This window comes from Pseudonaja textilis, chromosome 5 (genome assembly GCF_049901715.1).
Source record: "Pseudonaja textilis isolate UNSWEBS1 chromosome 5, rPseTex1.2, whole genome shotgun sequence".
Lineage (NCBI taxonomy): Eukaryota > Metazoa > Chordata > Lepidosauria > Squamata > Elapidae > Pseudonaja > Pseudonaja textilis.
Window position 1 is genome coordinate 27193456 of NC_141994.1, and position 14420 is coordinate 27207875.

General features: G+C 41.0%; 1 protein-coding gene across 1 annotated transcript in view; it reads left to right on the forward strand.

Moving 5' to 3' along the window:
• Positions 1 to 10328: 10328 nt before the first annotated feature.
• Positions 10329 to 14420, forward strand: part of LMNTD1 (lamin tail domain containing 1) — a 50068-nt gene continuing 45976 nt past the window's right edge. The window contains exon 1 of the mRNA XM_087934399.1: positions 10329 to 10423. The gene's annotated coding sequence lies outside the window, so the exon portion shown is untranslated. The remainder of the gene's footprint in view (positions 10424 to 14420) is intronic.

Below are 14420 nucleotides of genomic sequence, written 5' to 3' on the forward strand. Positions count from 1 at the left end.
CACAGAGAGACAGAAACAGAGACAGAGATAGAGAGAAAGAAAGAAAGAAAGAAAAGAGAGAGAGAGAGAGAGAGAGAGAGAGAAATTTACAAATTTCAATTATTTTAACTCTAACAGAATAACGGAGCTGAAAGAGACCTTGAAGTTCTTCTAGACCAACCCCTGCTCAGGTGGAAACCCTATACCACTTCAGACAAATGGTTGTCCAGTCTCTTCTTAAAAACTTCAAGTGTTGGAGATTTACAACATCTGGAGGGAATCCATTCCACTGATTAATTGCTCTCAATGTCAGGAAATTGATCCTTAGTTCCAGGTTGCTTCTATCCTAAATTAGTTTCCATCCATTGCTTCTTCTCCTGCCCTTCAGGTACTTTGGAGAATAGCTTGACCTCCTCGTCTTCTATGTGGCAGCCCTTCAAATATTGGAACCCTGCTACCATATCAGCCTTCTTTTCATTAAACTAGAATTACCTAAATTCCAGCAACCATTCTTCATATGTTTTATCCTCCAGCCTTCTAATAATCTTAATTACCCTTTATATCCTTTCCAGAGTCTCAGTGTCTTTTTATATTGTGGTGACTAGAACTGGATGCAATATTCCAAGTGTGATCTTATTATAAAGTGGTATTAACTCCTCACGTGATTTGCTTCCTAGCTGCTCAGAAAATGGTTCTTTTCACCCTCAGACAACAATTGATACAGCGACTTCATTAATATTTCCAAAAGAGTAGTTAAAGATCTATTTTAACAGCAGTTTGATCAAGGCAGAATAAATAAGATGCTTGCCTCCAGAAGAAAGCCTTTGGCCTTGTAGATAAACCCTTCTTGATCTCAGTATTTGATATATGCAAGCCTCTTTCCATACTCCATATGAGGTAGTGGTGGGATTCAACTGGTCTCATGCCTCTGTTGGAATCTGATTCAGAGGGGGAGGCTGAGCAGCTGACAGGGAATGGGAGTATGGCTCCGGTGGCTGTGGAGGAAACTGGGGAAGGGCAAAGTCCAGCTGGGCAGAGCAGGGAAGAGGTAGAACAAGGGAGAGGGAATTCAGAGGAAGACCCAGGCCCACCCACCCCTTCATCCTAGAGCACACAGGGAGGAACGGAGAAGAGAGCAACATGAGTTGCATGGCTTATGGGGGAGGAAAGGGCCCTGATTCCCTTCATTAGCTGCAGCTGGGAAAAAAGGGTTTAAAAAGGGAAGCTGAGCGCAGCAAGATGTTGGAAGCAAATCGTGAATTTATCTGGTATCATTGTGGCTTATCTGTGTTCCTGGCATCTTCCCAACTGTGTAAGTTTTGCCATGCTTTCAAGTCTGAAATTCTTGCTCCTCCCCTGCCAAACTAATTACTTCAGTTTGGCTTGTTTGAACTTTAAGTTATAGTTTGTGTTACTCATGTTTCGGACTTAATTTTCTGCAGTCAAAGGCTGTTTCGGGGGGAGTTTTTCTCCAACCAGAAGCAACCTGGACAAAGGAGCAAAGTTGGAGATAATAAAGGGATTCTTATTGCTTATCCGACTGTGTTGCCTTTGTGCCATGCCCAGGGTAATCACAACCAGTGTTACAACTGGTTCGGCCAAACTGGTCCATACCGTCTGAATCCCACCCCTGAGAAGACTGTAATTGAAATGTGCACAATCCATATCCTGTCTTATTGCAAACTTTAGAGAAATTTGGCAGCTGGCAGGACATCTAGCTCAGTTAATTCTCCAACGGACAAGACATTGTCATTTTTAACAATGCCTAAAGACCTTGGGAAGAAGAAGAGGGGATTCATTAGTGAGAACTTAATTCAATTTCAAGCATCCTACCCCCCTCCTGGAGTGATAAACTCTTGAAGACCCTCCTAAATCCAGATTATAAACCCAGCACTAGAGAGACAAGAGAAATTTTTTCCTTCCCACATGTGAGATCTTACCAACTTCAAAGGAATCATCCAATCCCACTGAAGCAACTGTGACATGACTCTCCAATCACACCAGCTCTCATCCATTTCATGGAACACAGTGGGGTGTTTTCCTGCTTTTAGAAGTCATCTGATTTTTAATTATCCATTAAGAATTATCTTTTCCTGCAAGAAACTTGGGTAATAATATCTAACTTAGAATCCGATGGTGATTCCATCAACCAGCGTTAGACATTTCAGAGCAAAGCACATTTAGCAGTGAATTAACAGCTTTAATTAACACAGCTAGAAGCAAATTGCATATTTGTTAGTAACCTCCTTTCTATACTTCAAAGAGATGAACATGATTCTTTTCTGGAAGGGGACAATTATATAACTATAAAGCCTATCCAGTGGCCTCAATTCTGCTGGAAGAGGAATCCACCATTTTAAAAAAAAGCCTTAAAGTCTTCTCTAGAGAGTCAAATCTTTGCATAATTGTGTCCAAAGTAGGATAATCTGAATTATGGTGGGATTAAACCGGTGTGACAACTGGTTCGGTGAGAGCGCGCTTCACAACATTTGAAAACCGTCCATTTTCAGCTCTAAAACTTACCTTCTGCTGCAGCCCTGGTGAAAAAAAAAACGCTGAGATGCGGCCCCCGCTGTGTTGCTTAAATCAGCGGTGCTACAAAACATGGAACTAAGGACAGACTAGGGCAGGTGGCTGAGTGGGTGGGGCCACCTAATCGCCGGAATTACCAGTTCAGCTGAACCGGTCTGAACTGGCTGAATCCCACCCCTGAATCTGAACCAGGTTTTGTTTGTGCCTCTACAGAGAATCATGGGTCGATTTGTTTTAGGATCCATCTACTCTGGGGTGAGGGGAGGAGGTTCGTCCTCCAAGTTTGTGGGTTGATTTCTGAACATTTCGTTATCAGGCTAGGTAACATCTTTGATGGAACTTAGGGAAGGTCAGTCTTGGTGTCCTTCTGTGGATAAGGGCTTTGTGTGATCAGTGTGATGGGGAGGTCAGGTCAAGTGAGGTTCTTGGGATGGGTCAGGTGTGGGTCATTTCAGGTGAGGGTCTTGTGATGGGTTTTGTGAAGGGTCAGGTATGGGTCACATTGAACGGTTACTGGAATTGGGTATATCTAGTTTAATGAAAAGAAGGGCTCAGAGTGACATGATAGGGTTGCTACAAAGAAGAGGGAGCCGAGCTGTTCTCAGAGGTGGTATTCAGCAGGTTCTGACCAGTTCTGGAGAACCAGAAGCGGAAGTTTTGAGTAGTTCAGAGAACCAGCCAATCCCACCTCTGACTGGCCCCGCCTCCCCCATCTCTTCTCTGCCTCCCATTGAGTCCCAGCTGATTGGCTGGGTCTTCTTTGGTTGCCCTGCACAGAAGAACAAAGCTGGAAAGCAGGTTAGTGGGGTGTGGAGGCAATGGGATTTTGCAGTATCCTTCCCCTGCCATCCACCAAGCCATGCCCACCAAGCGATGCCACGCCCACAGAACCAGTAGTAAAAAATGTTCAATCCCACCACTGGCTATTCTCCAAAGCACCTGAAGTCAGGACAGGAAGCAACGGATGGAAACTAATCAAGGAGAGAAGCAACTTAGAGATAAGGAGGAATTTCCTGACAGGTAGAACAATTAATCAGTGGAAGAGCTTGCCTCTAGAAGTTGTGAATACCCCAACACTGGAAGTTTTTAAGAAGAGATTGGATAACCATTTATCTGAACTGGTATAGGGTTACCTGCTTAAGCAGGGGGTTGGACTAGAAGACCTCCAAGGTCCCTTCCAACTCTGTTATTCTATTCTACAGCAGGTCAGGGTCTTGTGAGGGGTCAGGTATGGGTCACATCAGGTGAGGGGCTTGTGATGGATCCTGTGATGCGGAGGTCACATCAGGTGAGGGTCATTGGAAGATGAAGTGCTGGTTGGGAGGTTGTGTAGATTGGTCCAAGATTGGAGAAGTCTTCACCTACAAGTTCAAAAGCATCAATGTTCTTCTTAGGATATGAAAATTGAAAGAGCTCTAATTGCACAGTTATAGCACCCACCTTAGGTGGGTCTCTGCCTCCTGCAAACACCCCTTCCTTAACATATTTATGCACAAGATTTTTCCTCTTTTCCTCTCTTAAACCTTTGAACATTCTTTCAGACAAACACAAACTTTAGCCAGTTTCTTTAGGCTCTTGAAAAGAGAAGTTTTCCCCCCTTTTCATACAGGTGGGGGGTGGGGGGAAACTATGCAGGTATAAAAACAGTTGTGTTGTCTCCAAGTAACTTGGATCTTGTGTTGCACACACTTGGTATAGAAAAAAGGCAAGCTGTTTGTTGTGCTATTCTCGTTGCCATGTCTGTGCAGAGAACTGGAGTAAGTACAACTGCCTTTTCCCATTGTCTCAAATCTGTTAGAAAAAAACTTTTTTCCAGGAGTAACTGAGTCAAGTATCCTGCTAAAAGTTAGATCTATATGATCAGAAAACATGTTCCTTTTGGTAACGAAGAATCTTGGTTGTAAGCTTAATCTCTAGAAACAGAATCCAGGACATAGAATGTCTTCAGAGTTGGAAGGGACCTTGGAGGTCTTCTAGTCTAACCCTCTGCTCAGGCAGAAACCCTATACCATTCCAGACAAATGGTTGTTCAATCTCTTCTTAAAAACTTCCAGTGTTGGAGCATTCACAACTTCTGGTGGCAAGTAAATTGTTAATGGTTAATTGGTCAATTGTTCTCACTGTTAGGAAATTTTCTCCTTAGTTCTAGGTTGCTTCTCTCCTTGATGAGTTTCCACCCTTGCTTCTTGTCCTGCCATTTAGGTGCTTTGGAAAATAGCTTGATCCCCTCTTCTTTGGGGCAGCCCTTCAAATATTGGAAAACTGCTATCCTGTCACCCCTAATCCTTCTTTTCGTTAGACTAGACATACCCAATTTTAGCAATCTTTCTTTGTATGTTTAGCTGGGAGGGAGGGAGGAAGGAAGGAAGGCCCCAAGAAATAGCTTAGTAAGCATGTGTTAATTGACCAAATCCTGGTGACATTAAAATTCATTGGAGATGATTTGAAATTGCATAGTGATGTGGCTGATTTTATTTACTGTGCCTACTTCCTTACAGTATACATTGTTTGTGACTTATATATTAAGGGCCTGGAGACTAAAACATAAGAAGAATGATTGCAGGAATTGGGTATGGCTCGGCTAGAGAAAAGAAGGGACAAGGGGTGACAGGATAGCAGTGTTCCAATATTTGAGGGGCTGCCACAAAGAAGAGCAGGGGGGTGGGGTCAGCTTCTTTTCCAAAGCATCAAAGGGCAGGGCAGGAAGCAACAGATGGAAACCAACCAAGGAGAGAAGCAACCTGGAATTAAGGAAAAGCTTTCTAACCGTGAGGTCAGAAGTTGTGGGAGCTTCCTCACTGGAGGATTTTAAGAAGAGACTGGACAGCCACCTGTCTGAAAGAGTATAGGATTTTATTTTATTTTATTTATTTTGATTTGTCAATCGCTTACAAGATAATAGGTATAAGTATATACATAGTTATGAATACATGAAATGGGTACATATAAGAAAAATAAAAGAAACAATAGGACAGGGACGTTTGAACAGAAGGTTGGACTAGAAAACCTCCTCCAGTTCAATTGTAATTGATTGATTGATTGATTGATTCCTATTTTAGCTTCCTCAAAGGCCCTATTTACTAGGATTTTTAAATTTCCCCTTGCAGGATGACTTTTCCTAACTAATTGCGTCTTCCTTTTAATTAAAACCAGACTTTGGCTGTTGATCAGTTTTACAGTCCACTATCTCTTGAACCATCCAAAACTTTTGAATTAAACACACTTTAAGTACACTGCGATAGAAAGACTTAATACCCAAATTTTGGTTGTCTTAGTATTCACCTTGAGCTTAATATTCTTAATGGCTTAATTAAAAATGGATATCCAGAGGCAATTAATTTCCAATGAATTATTTTTAAATTAAGATCCAAAGGATGGTATTAACGTGATGAAAAAAAGCACAGGAATAACCTCCGTGATTTTTGTTTTAATCAACATTGTGTTTTTATCCCATTGTGTAGTTTTAATTGATGCAGAAAGAGATCTTTGTTGTTGTTTTTTGAGAGAAGAAACATTACAAACATAATTAGTCTAATACAATATGGATATATATCCTGGACTTGCATGGTTACTGTCTAACATTTTGAAGTGTATGAACTTTATAAAAGTTCTGAATATTTCTCGTTGGGAGAGGGAGCTGATGAAGAAATTACACCTGCTAGGTTTTACGGGGATGCCCTGGGAGATTATGGCCTTAAGGATGCCCAATTTAGGGTAGTCCAACAGCTTGTGGACATTGACTTGCAATATCTACGACCCAGAGCAAACAAAACTTGCTCCCCTCTGATCTTCAGCCAATTTAATAATTACGGACTGAGGATGGCTTCCTATTTTTACACTCTAACCATTTCCAAGTATAGAAGATCTTTCTCCCTAGCTCGCTTTAATGTTCTGCCCTCAGCACTACTGGATGGGCGATTTAAGAGGCTCCCGATTAATGAGCGGCTATGCCCCTGTGACAGAGCTGAGGTTGAAACTGTGGAGCATGTCCTTTTATATTGCCCTGTGTATAATGCAGGCAGATCTAAGTTATTGTCTCTCCTTGAAACAGACCCTTCTAGACCCAATGTTAGTAATTTGTCTAGAGGATGGCTCCTCATATATCACTTCTTTGGTCCAATTTTTTTTAAAGAGCTGTAACCATCAGAGGAGAACGCTGTAATACCCCTTAGTTAAGTTTTTGGTGACCAATTGTTCATGATTAATTTTCCCATGTTCTTCTTTTGTTGTACTTGTGTTTTGGTCTGTGACCACAAATAAAGTATTGTTATAAAGTTCTGAATAGTTTGCATTTGATAGTGTAGAAAGTCCCAGTAGAAGATAATGTGTCATCAATATGAGAGAGAGTGAAGCTTACTAGTTGTTTATATTTAGTAGTTCTTGAATGGTGTGTAAATGTGGTTTATCTCTATGTGTATGTTGATGTCTGTGATCCTCAAAGAAGATAGCAAAAAAAAAAAGACTAGAGACTTAGCAAAAGACTAGAACGCATCCTCTCCAGCAACCAACACTCAGATAAGCAGGGATTAACACCAGACAAACAATTAAGCAGAGAATAATAGTCCTATCAAGGTCTATGGAGTTTCTCAATCATCCAGGTCATGGTTGTCCCAAAGCTGCTTCTTCAAGAGGCAAATGGACTTTCTGTTTTTTCTTTGAAAATGTTTTGCTTCTTCTCCAAAAAGCTTCTTCAGCTCTGACCAGATGGTGAGGAATGGAAGAATCGATATGCCTTGAGACAGCTGGTTATTTGCATCCTTTTAGAGAGTTGTTGAGGCCACTTGAAAATTTGTCTGTGTCCGCAGGGTCACCTGAGTGGTGAAAATGGGCATGGAGCCTTCTTGGAACTGCTGAAAGGACTGTGTCATGCCCCTGTCGGAGTCTGAATCCGAGGAGGAAGATGAACAGCTGATGGGGAATGTGAATGTGGCTCTGTTGGCTGTGTAGGAAACTGGGGAAGGACAAAGTCCAGCTGGGCAAAGTAGGGAAGAGGTAGAATAAGGGAGAGGGAGTTCAGAGGATGACTCAGGCTCACCCCCTCTTCATCCTAGGGCATGCAGGGAGAAACGGAGAAGGGAGCAATGTGGGTTGCATGGCTTACGGGGGAGGAAAGGGCCCTGATTCCCTTCATTAGCCACACCTGGGAATGAAAGTTTAAAAGAGATGCAAGCTGAGTGCAGCAGCTGCTGGGAGCAAATGTGAGTTTATCTTGTGTTGACTTTGCTTATCTGTGTTCCTGGCATCTTCCCAACCATGTTGAATTACTACCATATATCCAAAGATATAAGAGACTAGCTTCTTTGGAAAGGAAAAAAAAAACACTATCTTGAGCACTCAGACATTTTGAGCAAGGATTCATACAAATACCTCCAAAATTCTGCATCCATTAACAACAAGCATGTTGAAGTTTCGGGGGGTGTGGAGTGGAAATTTTGTTTTATGGGATTTCTATCCTAGTTTTCCCATTTCAAAACTAAGGAACATGATCTGACTTTTAATGAAGTAATTTCATTTCGTTCTGAATACTGTGTGCATCAGAAAATATAGCTATGGATGCACAGGATGAATGGATGGATGGATGGATGGACCGACAGACAGACAGAAGGAGGTGATATGATATCATATGATATGATAGTGGGAGAGAGAAATAGATAGATACAGATACCGTAGATGATAGACAAATAGATAGATGGATAAATAGACAGACAGACAAGATTAGACAGAGAGATGATAAAGAGAGAGAGAAATAGATAGAGATGGAGAGACAGAGAGATAGATATAGATGATAGAGAGAGAGATGATAGAGAGAGAGAAATAGAGATGATAGATAGATAATGATAGAGAGATAAATAGATATAGATAGATAAATAGAGATAGATAGATAGATAGATAGATAGACAGACAGACAGACAGACAGACAGACAGACAAGATTAGAGAGAGGGAGATGATAGAGAGAGAAACAATATATATATATATATATATATATATATATATATATATATATATATATATATATATATATATATATATATATGATGAGAGAGAGAGAAGATAGAAATACAGAGAGAGATGATAGATGGATGGATGGATGGATGGATGGACGGAGAGAGGAGGTATATGTATATCTATGAGTATATATATTTTAATACTGATTATGTTTTATATACATACAACTCAAAATGCACACATAGTAATAAGGTGTGTTCTATAATTTCCCATAACGTGTATTCCTACGTCCTTTCTCTTTCCATAGCTTATAAAAGATCATTTTACTATTCATTTTCTTTTACAATGCTGTTGTAATAAAATCTTGATTTCATTTCTCCCTCCTTTAAAAGACTATTTAAAAAGGGGGGTTAATGATTTGGGAGAACATCATGAGCCAAGCTCCTGTAGTAAAATATTGAAATTTATTAGTTAAGCCAGAAGCTAGCTTTTAATAGAAAAGAGTTAAAACAGGGAGATTTGCATAATAAAACCAATGCAGCAAACTAGTATATAACTCGTTTCAAAATTTGCATCGTGCCATATGCTTACTATCAAGTTTGTTTGAGAGTATGGCTGTATTGTACTTAAATTCAGCCACATTTTTTTAAAAAAAATCTCTTTTCTCCAAAGGAAAAAAAATTGGAACACCCAAAGGATTTCTCCTGTATTGCTTTCTGATTTGGTTCAGATTTCAGATTCCTTTCCTGGTGTTCTGACCCAAGCTTTGTTCAAATCAAACAAAATATAAAAACAAACCTTTTTAATGTGGCGCTGTGAATTCTGTGCATTCACAGCCAAGAGTCATTCAAAACAAATTGTCCCAGATAAGAGTCAGCCCTTTCAAGGTTGCAAAAGGCTGCCAAGAACAGAAGACTAATTGCAGATAAATATCCCAAGCCAGAAGTTTCCAAAAACAAACTGGGGTAAGCAGGGTTTCAACGAGGGCTCTGAGTAGAAAGAACTTCTTTGCTTCCTGCAAAGAAGCCAACCCCAAAGGCTGGCTTTTATCCCTTATGGAAGGGCCCATCACCCTCCAGCCTTACCTCCGAGTCACCTGCACTGCTTCAGCTTCTCTTTCCTTCGAACAGCCCTGTGCACATGCGCACTGGGCACAGGCTCCCCGAGGTACTCTGCGTCTGAAGGCAACCTCTGAAGGCAACACTCCACTCTTCGATAGTCCTGGCCCCATCCCTGCATCACACGCAGGCCCCTCATTTGAGTCCTCGCTGTCATAGACTTCAGCCATATGCATCTGCTGCCAGTGAACCACAACACCTGGGCAGGATACTTCAATATGAAAATAGCAATGATTTTTTCCCCTGTTTCTAAGAGTTTAAATACATTCATGTTTCATTCATCACCAGTCTGTCAACTCATCAAACATTCCTAGGCCTGTTTTAGTAGTTGCCATAAAAGGAGGTGGGAAGGAAGGAAATCTGGAAGAGCGGGACAGCAGTCTGAAATCGAAAGTACATTCCAATTCTTATCTTTAAAAGATTGTAAGTAAAATACCAGTTTTTGCCTGTGAATATATTTAACTGGAGAATGTGATTGATGACACCCAGCCCTTGAACGTTCTCAGTTGGAGAATCTGATTTATGACATACCCAGGAGGGAAGGGGGAAACGGGGACACAGGGGACTGTAAATTATGTATGCCAGAGTCAGCTTCATACAGGGCAGCACCAGCATGTCACCTCTAATAAATCCTTTGAAGTTTCTTTGCAGTTTGGCTCAAGGATCATGATTTAATTACGGTGATTGCTGTTATCCTGACACAGTCATTCTTCCACCCTTGTGAATATTATTTCATTTCTCCACACAGCTAATCACCAAAGGAAGGAATAGCCAGGCCATTGAAAAACTCCAGACGGAACACACCCACAGCCAGCAACAGATCAGGGACCTGGAGACAAAGTTGGAAGTAAGTATTTGTCTGTGACCGGAACTGACTGCCCAAGTTGTGTGAAATGGGAAATTGGAAGATGCAGGTAGACTTTTTCATTTAGTTCCTGTGTTAGATTAAATTCTCCATTTCCTAAAGAGAGCCTGGACTATCCTTTACGATGCCCAAATCCTTCCCAAATGTGCTTTTTTTCAGGAGGCAACTGGACTTTTCTTGTCTTTTGCATACTTTTTAGAGGGTTGTTGTGGCCACTTGGGGGTTTATCTGTGTCCTCAAGGTCACCTGTATGGTGCAAAGAAGGCTCCACAGCCATTCGCACCACTCAGGGGACCCTGATAAAACAGATAAACTTCCAAGTGGCTTCAATGACTCTCTAAAAGGATGCAAACAACCAGCTGCCTGCAAGGAATATAAATCCTTCCATTCCCCATCATCCTGTTAGAGTTGAAGAAGCTTCTTGGATGAGAAGTGAAATGTCTTTTTTAAAAAATCCAGAAAATCCAGTTGCCTCAGTTTGGACATTTGTTCAATTTGAATATAGATGGCCTCTTTGACCCCTCTTTCAAACCAGCTATTCTTTCTGTCCAGAATGTGGTACAGATACACCTGCAAGTGGCCTCAACTTCTCTCAGAAAGATTAACAGATTAACAGTTAATCAGAATTGGAAGGGACCTTGTAGGTTATCTAGTCCAACCCCCTGCCCAAGCAGACCCTACACCATTTCTGACAAATGGCAGTCCAATCTCTTCTTGAAAGTCTCAAGTGATGGCGCTCCCACCAACAACAACCAGATGACTGCCAGGAATATAAATCCTTTCCTCCTCCACCAGTCAGTCAGAATTGAAGAAGCTTCTTGGATGAGAAGCAAAACATCTTCAAAAGAAAAAACCAGACAGTCCAGTTGCCTCCTGAAAAAAGCAGCTTTAGGACAACCAGGACTTGGAGGACAGAGAAATCTCTACAGGCCCAAATCCTTCATTTCTCTTCATGATTATAGGGGTGGTGATGTTTCGTACAGTTTCTATGTGGCAGTAAAAAAAATGAAGTAAATATTCTTCTAGCAGATCAGAATTGATAAACTAAAGAAATCCCAACGTAGCTTTTATTTATAGCTGAGTAAGGATGCTTTACTTGGTAACGTTTCATGACATAAATCAAAAACTGATCATCGTTTCCAAAGCTGAGGTAAGAGGAAAGTGATTGCTCTTCCCAGGAAACCATAATTGCTATAAATGGAGATCAACTGAGGTTTGCGCCTCATTTATTAGCGGGTTGCTGTATTTTTAATCCTATTTTTCACGGAGCCCTTCAGATCTGATTTAAAAAAAAGCAGAAAACCAAACTCTGCTTTAAATGCAGGGCCTCAGCCAAAAGGGAGTAAAGAGAAAAGGGGATACTAACACTGAAGATATTTATGTTCTGAGGGCAACTCACTGCAAGAAATAAAACAATAAAAATAGAAATGCAGGATTGCAAATATAGGAAGAACAGAGAGAGCAAAAATAGCTTAAAACTTGAAATTATGACAAGGGAAAGTTTTAAAATTATCAGGTGGATCTCTCAGAGGAAAGGGGTTCAAATTATTCCTTGGTTGTCCTTCTGGGCATCACTTGCTTTGATTCCCCATGTGGACTTCTTAGGACAGGTTGGCTGGTGAATGTGACATCACATAGGTTGTCAGACTCATTACACAAATGACCACAACTATATTCCTCTCCACATTCCGTTTACAAGGTCTGTTTGCTAATTGGAATACGATTTAAATCCAATCTCTGTCTAATACATTGGCTGCAAAACTCCACACAACCACTAGGTGGGAGCAAACAGTATCTCTTTGGTATGTTTTGTTGCCACCTAGTGGTCATTTGGATTATTGCACCCCAGTAGACCTGAAGCTATGGTACTTGAAGTTGAATAAGTACCCGCCTGGATGAACACAAAAATGCAGTAAAAAAAGCTGGAACATACTTCCTCACTAGTCCAACACATGAAAGCCACAGGTCAGAGCATCAACTTCAATGGCACCAAAATCCTAGCCACTATAGAAAACCCCAGCCACAGAATTATCAGAAAAGCCATAGAGATTGCAAAAAGACCTGAAAGCATGAATAGAAGAGATGATTCCACCAGACTGTCAATTATTTGGAAGCCTGCACTCACAAACAAAAAAATCTCCACACCACAAGCCAGGCAAACATCTGGGCACAAACAGATCCCCCCTGATACCTCCAGCTCAAACACACCCCAACCAGGCACTCTCTCTCTCTCTCTCTCCCTCCCTCCCTCCCTCCCTCCCTCCCTCTCTCCCTCTCTCTCTCAGCAGAACCTGGCTGCATTTCATTTGGCCTAATTGCCAGCGTTGGCGTTTTCACCAGTTTTCCCAAAATTTCAATGCATTATGATGGCCAACTCTGGCTGTGCCATTTTTAAGCCTCTCTTATAGAGAGGCTGAAAAGGAAGGGTTGACAAGAATAAATGGTAAGGCTTATTCAAAGCAAAATGTTATTGTTCAAAAAGTGGGACTGAGCAATTTAGGATATTCTGATAAACAGGTTTAATGAAAGCAAGGAAGGCAAATGTAGTCATTAGCAGGAAACAGTCAAATCTTGCTCTGTTGGAGGCCATGTTCTGATATATTTGAATGGCTACCTTTTCTTCCCCCTATGTAAGAAATGTAATTATGGGTGCAAACATTTCACATGGACACTTAATTATATTGACTGGTGAATTCCATCAGTCAGGGGAATTATGCAGATCTGATGGAAATGTGACTGGGTCTCCTTGGTAGCTTGAAGCTGGTGGGAGGTGACTCTGAATATAAATCGAATGGTCACTATGGAGGAACTCCAAGCATGGAAACAATCTAGGTCAAAGGATGTCTTGGCCAACTGAAGAACTTGGTTCTGCGATGAAACATTCATCATTCAGAATATTCGTGAAGGGAATGTAGACGTCCTTGCTTCCATGTCGGGTATCATAGAACATAGAATAATAGAGTTGGAAAGGATCTCAGAGGTCTTCCTCTGCTTGAGCAGAAACTGAATACAATTTCAGATAATGGTTGTTCATGCTCTTTTTGAAAGCGTCCAGTGATGGAGCACCCACTACTTCTGAAGGCAAGTTGTTCCATTGGTTGCTTGTTCTCACCATTACAAAATTTCTCCTTAATTCCAGGTTGCTTCTCTCCTTGGTGAGTTTCTATCCATTGTTTCTCGTCTTGCCTTTTGGTGCTTTGAAAAATAGTTTGACCTCCTCGTCCTTGTAGGAGCCCTTCAAATATTAGAAGACTGTTACCATGTCACCCCTAGTCCTTCTTTTCATTAGATGTACCCAATTCTTGCACCCATTCTTCATATGTTGTATCCTCCAGCCCCTTAATCATTCTTGTTGCTCTTCTCTGCACTCTTTCCAAAGACTGAACATCTATTATATATTATGGTGACCATAACTGCATGCAGTATTCCAAGCGTGTTCTTACTAAGGCTTTGTAAATTGGTACTAGAACTTCATGGGATCTTCATTCTATCCCTCTATTAATACAACCTAGAATAATATAATAAATATATTACTATATTTCATATCTGTAGGGTATGATTGAAAAGAATCAAGATGGTGACCACAGACTATGGTTGAAACTGCATATTTTTCGGTGCATTGTGCGGGGAACGTGCCATACATAAAAAGTGAGCTGAACATAGATTGCACCATTGCAGCTGCCAGCTTGATTCTTCCAACTGTAGTCACCTCTGGTGTTTTCTCTCACCCTTTCTTCCAAATCCATTCTTACCATTCTACCCCCTCCATGTGGGATGGACAACTGTTTTTCCCCCCATTGTGCATTCCTTCATTCTTCATCGATGGACACATTAATTGGGTAGAGAAAATAAGATCTCTAACCATTTAGGTTGTCCTGAAATTGTTGCCATCCTGTACGTGGAGCAAATCAGAATGTTGTGTACCCCAAAACATGATGCATGTTGCAAAGGCACGTTATGTAAATACATTCTATATGTG